This window comes from Culicoides brevitarsis, chromosome 3 (assembly GCF_036172545.1).
Source record: "Culicoides brevitarsis isolate CSIRO-B50_1 chromosome 3, AGI_CSIRO_Cbre_v1, whole genome shotgun sequence".
Taxonomy (NCBI): domain Eukaryota; kingdom Metazoa; phylum Arthropoda; class Insecta; order Diptera; family Ceratopogonidae; genus Culicoides; species Culicoides brevitarsis.
The window spans coordinates 17,857,069-17,871,541 of NC_087087.1; the positions used below are offsets into that span (position 1 = coordinate 17,857,069).

At 24.7% G+C, this 14,473-nt stretch overlaps 1 protein-coding gene across 1 annotated transcript in view; it reads right to left on the reverse strand.

Moving 5' to 3' along the window:
* LOC134833847 (SH3 domain-containing kinase-binding protein 1) overlaps positions 1 to 14,473 on the reverse strand; it is a 76,794-nt gene that overhangs the window by 46,191 nt on the left and 16,130 nt on the right. The window lies entirely within an intron of this gene.

Consider the following 14,473-nt stretch of genomic DNA (forward strand, 5'->3'; position numbering starts at 1 on the left):
GAAAATATCTCGTAATTAATTGCATTTCTACCTTCTCTTATTTAGTTTTTTTACCTCGCAACGTGGTGTTGAGGTGACCGTCGTTGTCTATTCCCTTTATTTTATTAAGAAAAGAAAGTAACTCTCAATTATAATTTTCTCTTGTCTGCCTGCCAGATATGCGACCTTGGATGTTGGATTTTCTGTTATGTAGGTTTTTTGTGTTTTTTTTGTGCAAAGGAAATTATCATCCATCCAAAACAGATTTTGGTTCACAGCTATGTTTTACCTTTTGTCAAAAACAATTTTCTTTGAGTCTTTAATTGGGTGGATGTAACTAGAAATTTTGGGAAAAAATTGTTATTTTTGTCAAAATTTTTTTACTGGATTACTTTTAAAAATATTTTTTTTTAATATTATGATTTGATATTATTGTGATAAAGTTGATTGCACAATTTTGTCTATAATTTTAATTAAAATTTAAATTAATATAAATTATTTCTTTTTTCACACATTTTAATTATAAACGAATATTTTTTAATTATTTTTATTTTATTTTAATAACTTTTGAACATTTTTATTTTTTTTTATAAATTATTAAATTTTTTATGTATTTTATAAAAAAATTCTTTATTGATGTAAAAAACAACAAAAAAAATTTAGACCTAGAAGCATAATTTAAAAAAAATTTCTTGAAAAATTATGAAAATACATCAAAAATCGGTAATTTTTGATAAAATTTTTAACGTTTTTTTTATTTTGCCCCATTGGATTTTCAGCTTTTGAAATAGGGCATCGGACAAAACCATTGAGTTTCATTTGGAGCGGCCTAAATTTATGTTTTGATATTTTACAAAATAATTAAAAGTGTTTTTTGCTCTTTTCTTTTTAAAAATTACTTTCAAATAAACGTAATTTTAATCTATCATTTCCGGAAATACCAAAATTTATCAAAATGTAGAAAATGAAATTAAAAATAATTAATTTTAATTAAATTTCCCAAAAAATAATTTTGAAAAAATTTTTTAAAAATTTAAAAGTTTAAAAAATTGTTTTTGAAAATGTATTTTGTAAATTGTCAAAAAAGTAAAATAAAAATATAAATTCAAAAAAAAATTTAATTATTTTAATATTTTTCATTTATATGGAATTTTTTTTTTTTGATTTTTATCTTATTTTATTTTAAATAATTTGTTTTTCGTTTTTTTTTATCACTCAACATTTTTATCAGTCATGTTGAGCAAGTAAAACTACTTATAAGTTTTTGCTAGAACTTTGAAAGAAATAAGTTGATATTTCAATTTAAAGAAACAATTTCTTCCATTTTTTTTTCTTTTGAAGGAAGAACCCTCTTTGTGACATACCGAAATATAAAAAAAAATAAATGACAAAAAATTCCTTTTCAAATTTTTTTGATGGAAAACAAGAAAAAAAATTTATAATTGTTTACATTATATCTTCATGCGCGCCTTAAAAAGCAGCCATTTAAAGACATGCAACACCAAAAAATCTTACACCCATTAATAATTCCTGCGCTCATTTTTATTCTTTTTTTATTATTCACAAAAAAAATCATTTTCCGACAAAAACAAGCCGGATTTTGTCTATTTTTAGAAATTCCGTTGAAGAATAAAAATTCTCGACACAATGTGTTAAATTTTTAATCATGAACGTTTAGTTCTATTATTTTTACCTGTTCAAATTTTGTGCTGTTTTTGTGTTTATTTTGAAGACTATTTAAATTAATTTGATATTTTTTAAAATTGTTTTAAAAGTTACGCACTAATATTTTGCATTTAAATTTTTCCATCAAATTGTTAAAATTATTGTTATCATTTTGTTCGAATTTCGTTGATAAATGTCCAAAAAATAAAGCTAAATAAATACGATTGTTTACTTCACCGCCATTTTTCATACACATATCTCTTGTTATTTTCAAGCTGTCTTCAAATTGGCACTTGAAAAAAAATCCGAATAAATTGATTTTCATTGTAGTCATTTTCGTTATTTTTTTCTTTTGTTTCTCGCTCCTTCTCTCTCAAGTGTTTCGCATGCTTTTTCACGGACATTTATAAATAAACTCGTATCCGCTTCATCATACATATCTCCTCATGCCAACGCAGCCCACATCGGAAAAACGATACAACTCAATTTCATTCATAAAATCCTTCGACACTACGCAACGACGACAACGACGATTATGCCGCCGCCCACGCAACAACACAATAACACCTGTTTTCTCGCCAAGCGGATCGACTCGGCTTTCATTTAATTTCCTGCTTTTGCCGGCAGTGGGACGAATGTGAACGCTCGTAACAAAGCAACAATAACAACTTTTCCGAAGTTATATGACAAAGTCTAATAATAGATGTTGGCGTTATGCATTCACTTGCTTCGAGGAATTGGTATCTTGTCAATTTTCCGCGAATCTCGTTTTGGGATCAAAAGCGAGATTAATGAAGAAGTTTGTGGGTGTCGTTATGGCGGCGGCGGCAGCAGCGATGATTAATCCAATTTACCACACAGTTTGTGGGATGAACGACACTGAATGTCAAGTTGCTGCCCTTTTTCAACCACACACACACAACAAAAAAGACGACACACGACCTTTAATTAACATGCGAATCTGTCGGCATCCAAGCATTCCCGAGAGCAACTTTTTAACGAGACGACCATGTTCTGCTCCCAACGTCATTATCATGTTAAATGTTTCTCGTTAGAGGCAGTTGTAATTCTCTGGCTCAATCAGAAGCAGCTTCCCAGAAACGACGTGATTATCGTTCGCAATAAAACAACTCTTTTAATTAAAAAAAAAAACTCGACTTTCTCCCATTTTAGTGCGTAACTTTCAAAAACAAAACAAGAGAAATGTCATTTTAATTTCCGTTGCGTCTGCAAAAATAAACAAAAAACAGCACAAAATGTTGAACAGGTAAAAATAATGAGAACAACGTTCATGATTAAAAATTTAACACATCGTGTCGAGAAAATTATTCTTCAACGGAATTTCTAAAAATAGCAAAATCCGGCTTGTTGCTGTTGTCGGAAAGATGATTTGTTTTTTGAATAATAAAAAAAAGAATAAAGGATGAGCGCAGGAATTATTAATGGGTGTAAGATATTTTTGGTGTTGCATGTCTGTTAAACTGGCTGCTTTTTAAGGCGCGCATGAAGATATAATGTAAACAATTATGAGAGAAAAATCTTGTTTTCCATCAAAAAAATTTGAAAAGGAATTTTTTTGTCATTTATTTTTTTTTATATTTCGGTATGTCACAAAGAGGGTTCTTCCTTCAAAAAAAAAATTGAAGAAATTGTTTCTTTAAATTGAAATATCAACTTATTTCATTCAAAGTTCTTGTTGTAGAATTAAATATATTATTTGAAAGGGACAAAAAACTTAAAAGTACTTTTTCTTGTTGAATAACTTACTTTTAAAAAAAGTTCTGTCGTAGTTTTTTTAATATTTTAAGTAAATTTTCCAAATTTTATTTTAAAAATTTTTTATTTTTAATTAAAAATCTTAAAAAAAAATGACCGTTTTTGGTCTAAAATTTTTCAAATGAATTTTTAAAAATTTTATTATTTAATTAAAGTAGTATTCAATAAATTATATTTTTACAAGAATTTTCATCTCTAAATTTTTTTTTCGAAAATCATTAAATTTATTTTTTTAAAAATTTTTTTTTGAGAATTTTTTTTTTCAATTTTTTAGTTAAAATTCTCTTAAATAGATACCTTAAAAACAACGAAAAACTGATTAAATTTTGTAATTTTTTATAAAAATTTTTTGTTTTTTTTGTTTTTTTTGAAAAAAAGTATTTTCATCTTGAAAAAAGTTCAAAGAAAATTTGGAGCGGCCTAAACTCAGAAAAATTATCTTAAAAATATTATTTAAATTTTGTTCAGATTATAAGTTCTTACATGTAATTAAATTTTATGTAAAAACAAAGAATTCGACAAAAAAATTAAAATTTAATTTTTATAATTCAATTAAATTTAATTTTGAAAATTAAATTTTTATTCAATAACATAGGTACCAGAAGTCTTTATTTGATTCTTTTTTCTTGAGGTGAAAAAAGATAATTTTTCAGGATCCAAATTCATTTCCCAAAATTAGATTTACAATTTTTTTACCTCAATAAATAATATAAAATCCTAAATAAAGTCAATTTTATAAACTTTCAGTAACTTTTTCAAAGACACAGATTTTTCTCAAAAAAGATCACAAATTAGACTAAATTCCTGCATCGCTTTCAGTCCTTACCGTTTTCATTAAATAAAAAAGTTTAAAAAAAATTAGGTGGTTTAAAACTTAGACATTTGAAAAATTAAGAAAAACTTAATAAACAAATCTAAAAAAAGAATTTTGTAATTTTACAGAAAAAATAAAAATAAATTATTACTTTTAATGGTAAAACCACGTGGTTAAAATTAATGTCTAAGTTAGTCGTTCTTCGAAATAAAACTTTTTTTTTAATTTTTTTTTTATATTTACAACCTTGTAGACTTCTTTTGTAACTCAGATAAGGACAGATACGACGTAATCCTGATTTTCCCCCCAAAATTTCCATTTAATCCGATAACAAACATGGAAAAAGACATATCGCGCCTCAAAAGGAAGCCAACAATGACAAGAACACGCGCGTGATATGCTAATTAAAGAGACACGCGAATCGGATCCGATCCTTATCGATTTTATGTTGAAAACGGATATTTTTTCTTTTAATTTTAATATCAGATTACGAGGGTTTCCAATTTATTCGAAATTAATTGAACACAACAACAAAGTACCAGGCGACGCCATACAAAAAAAAATTGTTCAGAAAAAATTTGTACCGAAAAATTTCTTTGATGTTCGGCACGTAAATGAAGAGAACAATTTCAAAAGAAAAAAAAAAGATTTTTCTCTCGTTTTTTTTTGTTAAAATTACGATCGAACGAGTTACGAAACTAACTCCACGTTAATTGATCCGAAAATTAACAAGAATTTGTCAATCAAAGTCTGTATCGTTGTTGTTGTTGTTTTCATTTCATTTTCATTCAAGTTTCGTAGAAAAACCGTAAAAAAAAGTTGTTTCTCCTTGAACTTGAGCAGCGCCACAACAGTCTGTTAATGCAAAGTAAATGAAAACAGCTCGAGGTCATTTACATCAAATTTTCATCAAAATTCATTCGAGAAGAGCAGAAATGACGAAACAACGACATCATTTTCACATGTAAGGTAACTGGGGCGGAAGCGTGAAGGGAATTTTTTATATACATTTTTAATTTAAATTTGCGTCCCTCACTTCCACCACTCGCTTTTTCTTTGCTTTTGACTTTGACTCTGTTGCTTGATGTGCATTTCTAGAGATTCACCGTGTCGCGATAAAGAAAAGTTGACGTTTTTCTTGACAAAATGTACGGAATCGCATTAAAATATTTTCTGCTCACGGTAATTTATACGGCTTTATTGCAATTGGCAGAAATGAAGAAAAGGAAAAAGATGTGCTGAACTTGAAAATTTCTCGTATTTGAATTAAAAATTTTTATTTTATAACTTTGAACGTTGTCGCATGTGGAAGAATTAAAACAATTGAAATGTATTCCGCCTACAAACTTGAAAGGAAACTGACAGAGGGAATAAATGAATGTTAATCCGCAAAGCCGAAGAAGAGAAAAAAACGTACAAATAAGTTAATTAGTATTAAAACATTTTTTTCTTTTACGTTTTTTGCTTCTTTCATCTATTTTTTTTATCTAAAAGTTGGTAAATCACACCGCACAAAAAATTCAATCATTTGCTTTTTAATTGGAGTTAAAAAGGATTTATTCTAATGATCTTAGCTTAACATTTTTCTGTGGATGTCATTGATTTTTTGTTTAAAGAAATTTTATTTTGATACATTTTGTAATTTTTGGTCAAAAATTTAAAATAAAAATTAATTTTAAAATATTTTAAAAATAAATTATTATTTAAAAAAAAATTAAATTTAAAAAAAAATAATAATAATAAAATTAAAAATATTTAATTTCAAAAATTTTATTTTTTTTTTTAATAAAAAATTAAAAAAAAATATATTTTTGATATTTTTTAACAAAAAATATATATTTTTGAACTATTTTTGATAATTAAAAATTTAAAATTAGGTATATTTTTTAAATAAAATTATTTATTTGAACATCATTTTTTCAATATTTAGTTCTATTTGCGTTTTAAAATAAAAAAATTTATCAAACATTATTTTTTTTTAAATTTAAATAAAATAAATAAAAATTTATCTTAAAAAATCTTTTAAATTTTAATAATTTTTTAGTTAAATATTTTTTATTGGCGTATTTAAATTAAATAAAATATATTTAAATATGTTACTTTTGTGGTTGAATTTTTATCTAGATTCAAGTGAGTAAAAATTACAATTTTTTATTTTTTATTTATTTTAAAAATGTACATCAAAATGGAGACGCCTGGTTATTATTGTCAATAATTCATTTGGAATAAAAAAAACATTTCATAAAAAAATTCATCCAAATAAATTCCCTCAAAAGGCATAAAAACACAATAAATTCCAATTATTTATTTATTATTTTTTTATACTCACATGAAAAAAAAAATTGTAAAAAAATGATGTACCAACAAAATATTACATATTTTGCGTATTCATAAAAAAAATCCTTTAAAAGCTCATTTAAATCCACATTTCTATGAACACAAACAAAAAAACTCGAATGTCAGCTTTTTTGTCGTACTTTTCTTTTTTTTCCCAATACTTGTTCTATATTTTTTTTGTGTATCTTTGTTTGTTCTTCCTCCCTTTTATTTGTGTTGAGGCATGCAGAAATGAAATATTTTTACAGACACGTGTCTCATTCCAACGCCAAAACATCATCATTTTATTTTGTAACAAACAACATTCCAAAACCAAAAAAAAAAGTTTTTTAGGAGCGGAACCGATCAGATCGGAAACGAAAACGCCGAGAGCTTTACACATGTACATTCAGTGGGACAAAATTGAGTTTCTTGAGAATTAAAAATATTTTTTTGACGTTTTTTCAAATTTATATAAGAAAAGTTTCCAAAATTTTATTTATTTTTTAAATTAAATTTTAAAATAATTTTTTTTTCAAGATTCAATAATTTTTAATTTATTTAATTTTATTTTTAAATGAAAAAAAATTATTAGAAATTCATTGTTAAAAAAACGAAGAAAAAAGAAATTTTTATTTAAAAAAAATCCTTTAAAAAATCAATGAAAATTGAATATTTTTTTTAAATGAAAACAAAAATTATATTTTTTCTGAATTAAATTTTTTTAATTAAATTTAATAATTTTTTTCTTAAAGATTAATTAATTTTTAATTTATTTAATTTTAATTTAAATTAAAAAAATGAATTTAAAATGAAAAAAAAAATTAATAAAAATTCATTGTTAAGAAAAAACGAAGAAAAAGAAATTTTTATTTAATAAATAAAATTTTTTAAAAATTTATTTAATTAATTTTTAAATGTAAAAAAAAAAATTTTCTGAATTAAAATTTATTTTTTCTTCGTTTTTTCTAAGCAATTTAATTCTAATAATATTTTTGAATTATTTCTCTATTAAAAAAAATTAATAAAAACATTTTTAAAAAATAAATAATTGGAGAATTTTCATATGAAAATTTAATAAAAACTAAAAACTTAATTTTAAATCCCTCAGAGTCTTAAAAAAATTCATTTCATTCCACTGGGAACAAAGTCATGCAAAATAGACAAGCTCGAACAATATTTTAGGAAAATTTTTGATGCGTACGATTATTGCTATTTTGTTGTTGCTTCATCATAAAATGACTAAAAATGAGGAATGGAAAGTTACTTACCTTCTTTTATTTTCAGCAAAGTTTCTTTCAAATGTTTTTTGTTTTGAATTTTCCTCTTAGAAATTTTTTTTCTTCCGTTTCTAGTTAGTTAGCTATGAATATTCACGATTCCACGAAACTTTTTATTATTAATTTTTATTTTATTTTCTCTAACTGATATAAATCTCTTGACATAGTTTACTACATTTTCTTTCACTTAGTCGTTTCACTTTTTTTTTGCGCCTTTTTTCTTTTGTTTCACTGCAAGATTTTTTCTTTATTTTGCCTTAACTCAACAGGTTTCTCAGCATTTAATGGAATTATGATCGTTTCTCATCTATCATTTCGTTTTTTCTCGCTATTCTCACGTAATTCGCACCTTATGACGGAAAAAGTAGCAGATAATGAACATAAAACAAGGAAATGTAGGTCAATGGGTTCCCTTTTTTTTTCGCGTGTAATTTTAGAAAAATAGCTCAGTTGGCACTGACTTTGTTTAAGAGACGCAGGTGATCCCGAAAAAAAAACACAAAAAAATAATAAACTTGGAACTTTTACACGTTTTTATGAATAAAATATGAAATATCTTTGTTTATTTATCGTTATTATTATTGTTATTGCGATAATATATTTTAGGAATGATGCTATAAGAGGATAAATGACGTTGTTATGCGGTCTCTTTTTAAGGCTTTATTGAAAGAAATAATTTAAGCTTCTTAGTTATGCGAAGAAAAATAATAAAATGGAGTCGAGTCGCGTGCGTCTCCGAACATTTCAATCAATTTCTATTTTTTTTTGTTTGGAATAATGAAGTAGACACACAAAAAAAAGAAAGATTTTTAATTAAAGTTACATCCCTCGGAGAAAATAAAATTTTCTGTTTCATTAAACGCACAAAACATTCGAAACAAAAGAATTCTCTTGACCGGGGAGGACGTTTCGTATTTTTTTAGGGGGTTTCACGATGCAAAGTAAGCAAGCAACAGTTGTATCGATTTTTTTTTTGTTCATATAATTTTGTGGCTTGACTCGAGGCAACGACAACGACGACGACACACTTAATTATTATTCTGGCAGGGAATTTCTCTGGTGTCGTCTTTTCTGCTTCGTCGTTGCAGTTACAAAGAAATAAAAGGCTGAAGCCATGCACGAACGACAAGGTGTATGAAAAAAAAACTTTTCTTTTGCATGCTAAAAATTAATAGGAGTTAGTTGTGGAAGAGTTATTAAAAAGTTTTGTAATTTTCTGGTGTGTTTTATTAGCTTCATATCTTCTGTGAAAAATTTTCCTTTGTTAAGTATTTTATTCCCCCCTTTTTCCCACATGTGTTTAATTTACGATGAAAATGTAAAAAATAATAATTATTGTTATTTTCTTCCATAGAAATTTTTTATAATAATAAACCATAAGTCTTCATCAGAAATTCCGCATGATGAATTGTGGTGCGAAAAAAATTCCACGAAGAATAAATAAATAAATAAAAATATTTTACAGTTGATTTATTGTCTCCATTTTCCTTGGAATCACATAAATTGTCTCACTTTGTTGCGAGCAAAAAAAAAATATGTATTGATTTTGCGAATTTCAGTCAATTCCTTGCCAGAAATAATCGTCCATATAACATGAATAACGGCTGTGTGACAAAGTCTGGGGAACAACGACGCAACAGTTGTTTGAATATACACACATGAAAGGAAAAAACACAGATTTATATAAAAAACGAAGCAAAGTTGTTGAACTCGTATGTGTCGTGAAGTTTTGTTGGTGTTTCTCAACTATTTTTTTTTTAAGTACAATGCGAAATTTAAAAAAAAATTATTATTAAATTTTATTAATTATTTATTTTACTTAATTTTAAAGTTTTTCAAAATTATTTTAAATAATTTTTAAGTTTTTCATTAGTTATTTTAATTTTAATTTTAGTTTTTTTTAATTTTATAATTTTTATTTTTTTTATAAATTTAAAATACATTTCATATGAATTCTATTTTTTTTTTTATCAAGAAAATGTTTTTTTTGGTACAATATAATTTAAAAAAAATTTCTTTTAAAGTTTTAAATAATGTTCCTTAAGAATTTTTCTGCTTAAAAATAAAATTTTTTACTTTATTTTATTAAAAAAAAATTAATTTAATTATTTTTCTTTATTTTAACCAAAAATAATATTTTTTTTTTTTGATAAGTCTATGTCATGTTAAAAATTTAAATAATAATTTAAAAAAAATTTCTGGCAAAATTTTTTTTTTTAATATTTAAATTAAAGTCAATCCAATGTTATTTCTAAATATCCTAAATATTTATTTTTAAAAGTTATATTTTCTTAATGATTTTATTTTAATCAAAAAATTAAAAAATAAAGTCGATAAAATTGAAAAGTTTGTTTAAAAATTAAATTTATAATTTAAAAAATTTCTTGTAAATTATTAATTTTCTCGATTAGTCCGATGCGAAATTTTCTGCTCTTATTATTATTCAAAATTATTTTAAATAACTTTTAAGTTTTTCATAAATTATAATTATTTTGAGAAAAAAAATAGTTTTTTTTAATTTTATAATTTTTAAAATTTTTTTAAATAAATTTTATTTTTTTTAATAAATCTAATATTAGTTCTATTTTTTTTATCAAGAAAATGTTTTTTCTCGGTACAATATAATTTTAAAAAAATTTTTTTTTAAGTTTTGAATAATGTTCCTTAAGATTTTTTCTGCTTTGACTTTATTTCATTAAAAAATTAATTTAATTATTTTTCTTTATTTTAACCAAAAATATTTTTTTTGTTATGTTAAATAAAGAAAAAATTATTTGACAAAAAATAAAATTTTCAACTTTAAAAAAATTCCATATCTCGCAAAATATTCTAATTTAAAAATCCAATGCGATATATGATTTTCATACAAATTGACAGACAGGTAATATGTGGCAAAAAAAAAATAAGCCATAAAATAATAGAACACCACAAAACCACCATATATGGCTTTTTTGATTAATTTTTTCCTGCACTAATAATTTCTTCGCACAATTTTTTTTATATGAAACATTTTTTTACATTTTTTTTTTGAGGCAACATAAGTCAGTACCGATAATATTTTATAACAAAAAAAAGAACACAACATAAAGAGAAAGGTTATGTTCTTAATTCACAAGACGGTCATAAAATTTTGATTTCTCTCCCATCTTTCGTCTTAGTTACGAAAATTTGGTTCAATTTATGTCACTGTTTATTTTTTTCTTGCGTATTCATTTATTTATGTTTTGTCTCGTATTTTGTGTCTTCTCAGAAGTACACGCCAAAAAAGGTAACGATCGTGTCTTATATCACATAAAAATTGGGTGAATGTACCGTGAAAAATAAAGTCAAAAAGAAAGGAGTCGCATCGTCACTCGTTATACATAAATAATAAATTAAAGAACAAAATATGAGAAAATTAAAATGAAATAAGAGGTAAAACATTTCTGTTACCGTTTCTCTAATGGAAAATTGTTGTTTATTATTTTTTTTTCGAGTTTTTATCTTTTTTTGACAATTTTTTTCTATTTTCTTTTTTTTCCACTTTACTGAAAATTAAATTATTTTATTTTTTATTTTTTTTCGCTCACTTCACTGCTTGAATTTTATTTTATTTGTCATTTAATGCCCGAAACGCGAAAGTATTAAAAATTATTTGATTTTTCCGTCGTTTGCGAAAAACAAAACACTTTTGAACACCATCAATGTTACCCAGGCACTAAACTTTGGATGATGATAAATATTAGAAAAACGACCAGTTGAATCTGTTTTATGTCTACACATCCGAGCAACACGTTCGACACAGCTGAGCCACCCCACGTAGGGTGGAAAAAACGTGTTTTCGTCGTGTTCGAATGTCGCAGCAACACGAGACATCCTTGTGTGTAAAATGGAGGGGAAGAAAGTCATATTTTCACACACACACACACACGCCGTTCGCGTAGTAAATTGTGCCAAAATGACAACAATACATTAAACAAGGCATAGTACGCACACGCACACATCTTCACAACAACTTCGGGTTGCGCTGTTCGGACGACCGACGAAAATGTCTCGTTTTTCCTCGGCTTCTTATTTTTCATGATGCCCGACGATGATCAATGATTACTACAGAATATGCTTGGATGATGGGAAAATCAAACAGGTTGCTGCGTACATGGTACGTATGTAACTGGAGAATGCTTGTTGCACCGTTTTTTTTATTGTTATTTTAGACTCCGGAAATGTACTTTCAGCAGTTGTCAGGTACAGTACAGCAAAAAAAGTTCATATGACTCGTTTTAAATACGATTTTTTTAAAGATAAATTTTTGCTTTTTTCAGAAAAGTGCGGAAACCTGGAAACCTCTCTCTCTCTATTTTTAGCTTTATTTTCCATTAATTTTTATCATTACAAATTTTGTCTTGTAAAGCGATGTTCTTCTGTCAGTACGTGATGACTTTGGAAACCTCGTTCCCATAGAAATTAACAAAAATCATAAAGAAATTTTGAATTTTTAAGAGAAAAACGGGGAAATTTTAAAAATTAAAATTTGTTTGAAAAAAATAGTTTTAAAAGAATAAAAACTTTCAGTTTTGCTGATTAAAATAGTTCAGTAATTTTATAGATAAAAAATCCTACTTCTTGTAATTTTTTTCAATTAGGTAGGTATTATTAAAATTTTATTTATTTTTATATTAAATTTTTTTTTCAATTATTAATTATTAAAATTATTATTTCAATTTAATTTCAAATTAACAATTTATTCACTTATTTTTTTTTTATTAAAAATATTGTTGGAAAAATAATAAATTTCTGTTAAAAATAAAAAAAAATTAAAAATTTAGATAAAAATTAAAAAAAGTTAGATAAATTTTAATTTTAAATAAAAAAAATTAATATAGGGTGGTAGGAGTACCTACCGTGATCGTTAGGAAATTTCAACTTTGAACGTTAATAACTTTTGAGCCGTACATGGCAGAAAAAATGGTTTTCAGATATGAAATCAGCGTAGTGTTAATTCCATTTTAAAAACTTAACATTTTAATGGAAAATATCGAAAAAATTTGAAATTTTCAAAAAAATGTCATATTTGCCACCTACCGTGATTATGACCACCTACCGTGATTCAGAAAATCGACCAAAATATTTTTAAATTTTAATTTTTTGATGCGAAACTTTAGAAAATGAATAGAAAACGTCAAATAGGATAATATTTATTACAACTGAAGTAATTTCATATGGAAAATATTAAAGAAAAATTAGAAAATATGTGCTAAATTCAATAAAAATGATAGAAAATGCTATTGATGTTAGTTTTTTACATCTTTTGATTGTCTGAACTTGTCAGATTTTTTATGTATTTATCTGTCACAACAGATCAAAAAAAAATCACACGGCGACCATTTAGAGCTAATTTTTCTCATATTTCGTAAATTTTTAAAAATTTTTTCAAAAAATTTTTTAAATTTATTTAGTATTTTTCATAGAACTTCTCGAAAATTTTGATCATTCATATCTATGGCAAAAAATAATTATTTGACGTCAGATTTTCAGTTAAAAAACTAATATTTTCAAAATTTTTATTTAAAAATTGGTCTTTTGCCGTCTTGGCTATGTTTTTTGCACTTAGCATCTATTTTCATTTTGTTAAATTATCAATTTTGGTCTTTTGGATATCAAAAACTTCTAAAAAAATAATTTGAAAGCTTCTTTTATGCGATTTTGCAGACTTTTCGAAGTTAACTAATCATAAAACGGTAGGTAAATTTAAAAGTTTACCACCTACCGTGATCGCAATTTTAAAGTCATAAACTAACAAATCAAGCAATTTTATGTCACAGTTATAAAGATTAGACCTTAAACTAATCGTACAAATACAAAAACCTGAAAAGATATTACGAGAAAAAATTTTTTTTTCCACTTAAAAATTTTTTGTCAAAAATCTCGCCCTTACTACACAGCTTAAGAAATCAAAAAAATTGGATTTCAAACTTAAATTATGAGAAATTTTTGCACTAAAATATCAAATATTATTATTGTACGTTATAAAGGAAGGTTGAAAGTTCATCTTCCAATTAAAATTTTGAAAAAAATCCTTAAAAAAATTTGAGATATTACATGTCAAAGTCGAAAATCACGGTAGGTGGTAGGTTCACGGTAGGTGGTAGGTTCACGGTATGTACTCATACCACCCTAATATTTTAAAAATAAATTTTTAACAAAACTTTATTTATTACTTGAGATAATATAAAAAATATAATTAAAAAAAAAAATAATGAAAATTTTCAACAACGGTAGCTATTAGGCTTATGGATACAAAAATTTTTGACGAAAATTCTACGAAACCCTTTATAAAATTCATGAAACTTTCAAAAATAGTTAGCTTAATAGTTAGAAACAAAATATATTTTAAAAAATTACTTTTTAATTATTTTTTTTTGTTTTTTGTTTAAAATTCATTTTTCTTAAGTAATCCTATTAATATTAAAAAAAATTTTATCTCATTTTATAAAATTTTGTTTTTTTTTGAGCATTATCAAATTTAACATGATATAAAAATACCTCGAAAATTTTTCATGATATTTTAAACAATTTCGACCAAAAACTAGAAAAAACTCATTTCCACGGGGAAAAATATTGTGTCAAAAAAATTCTTACAAAAGTTCGTACGACGAAAGAAGAA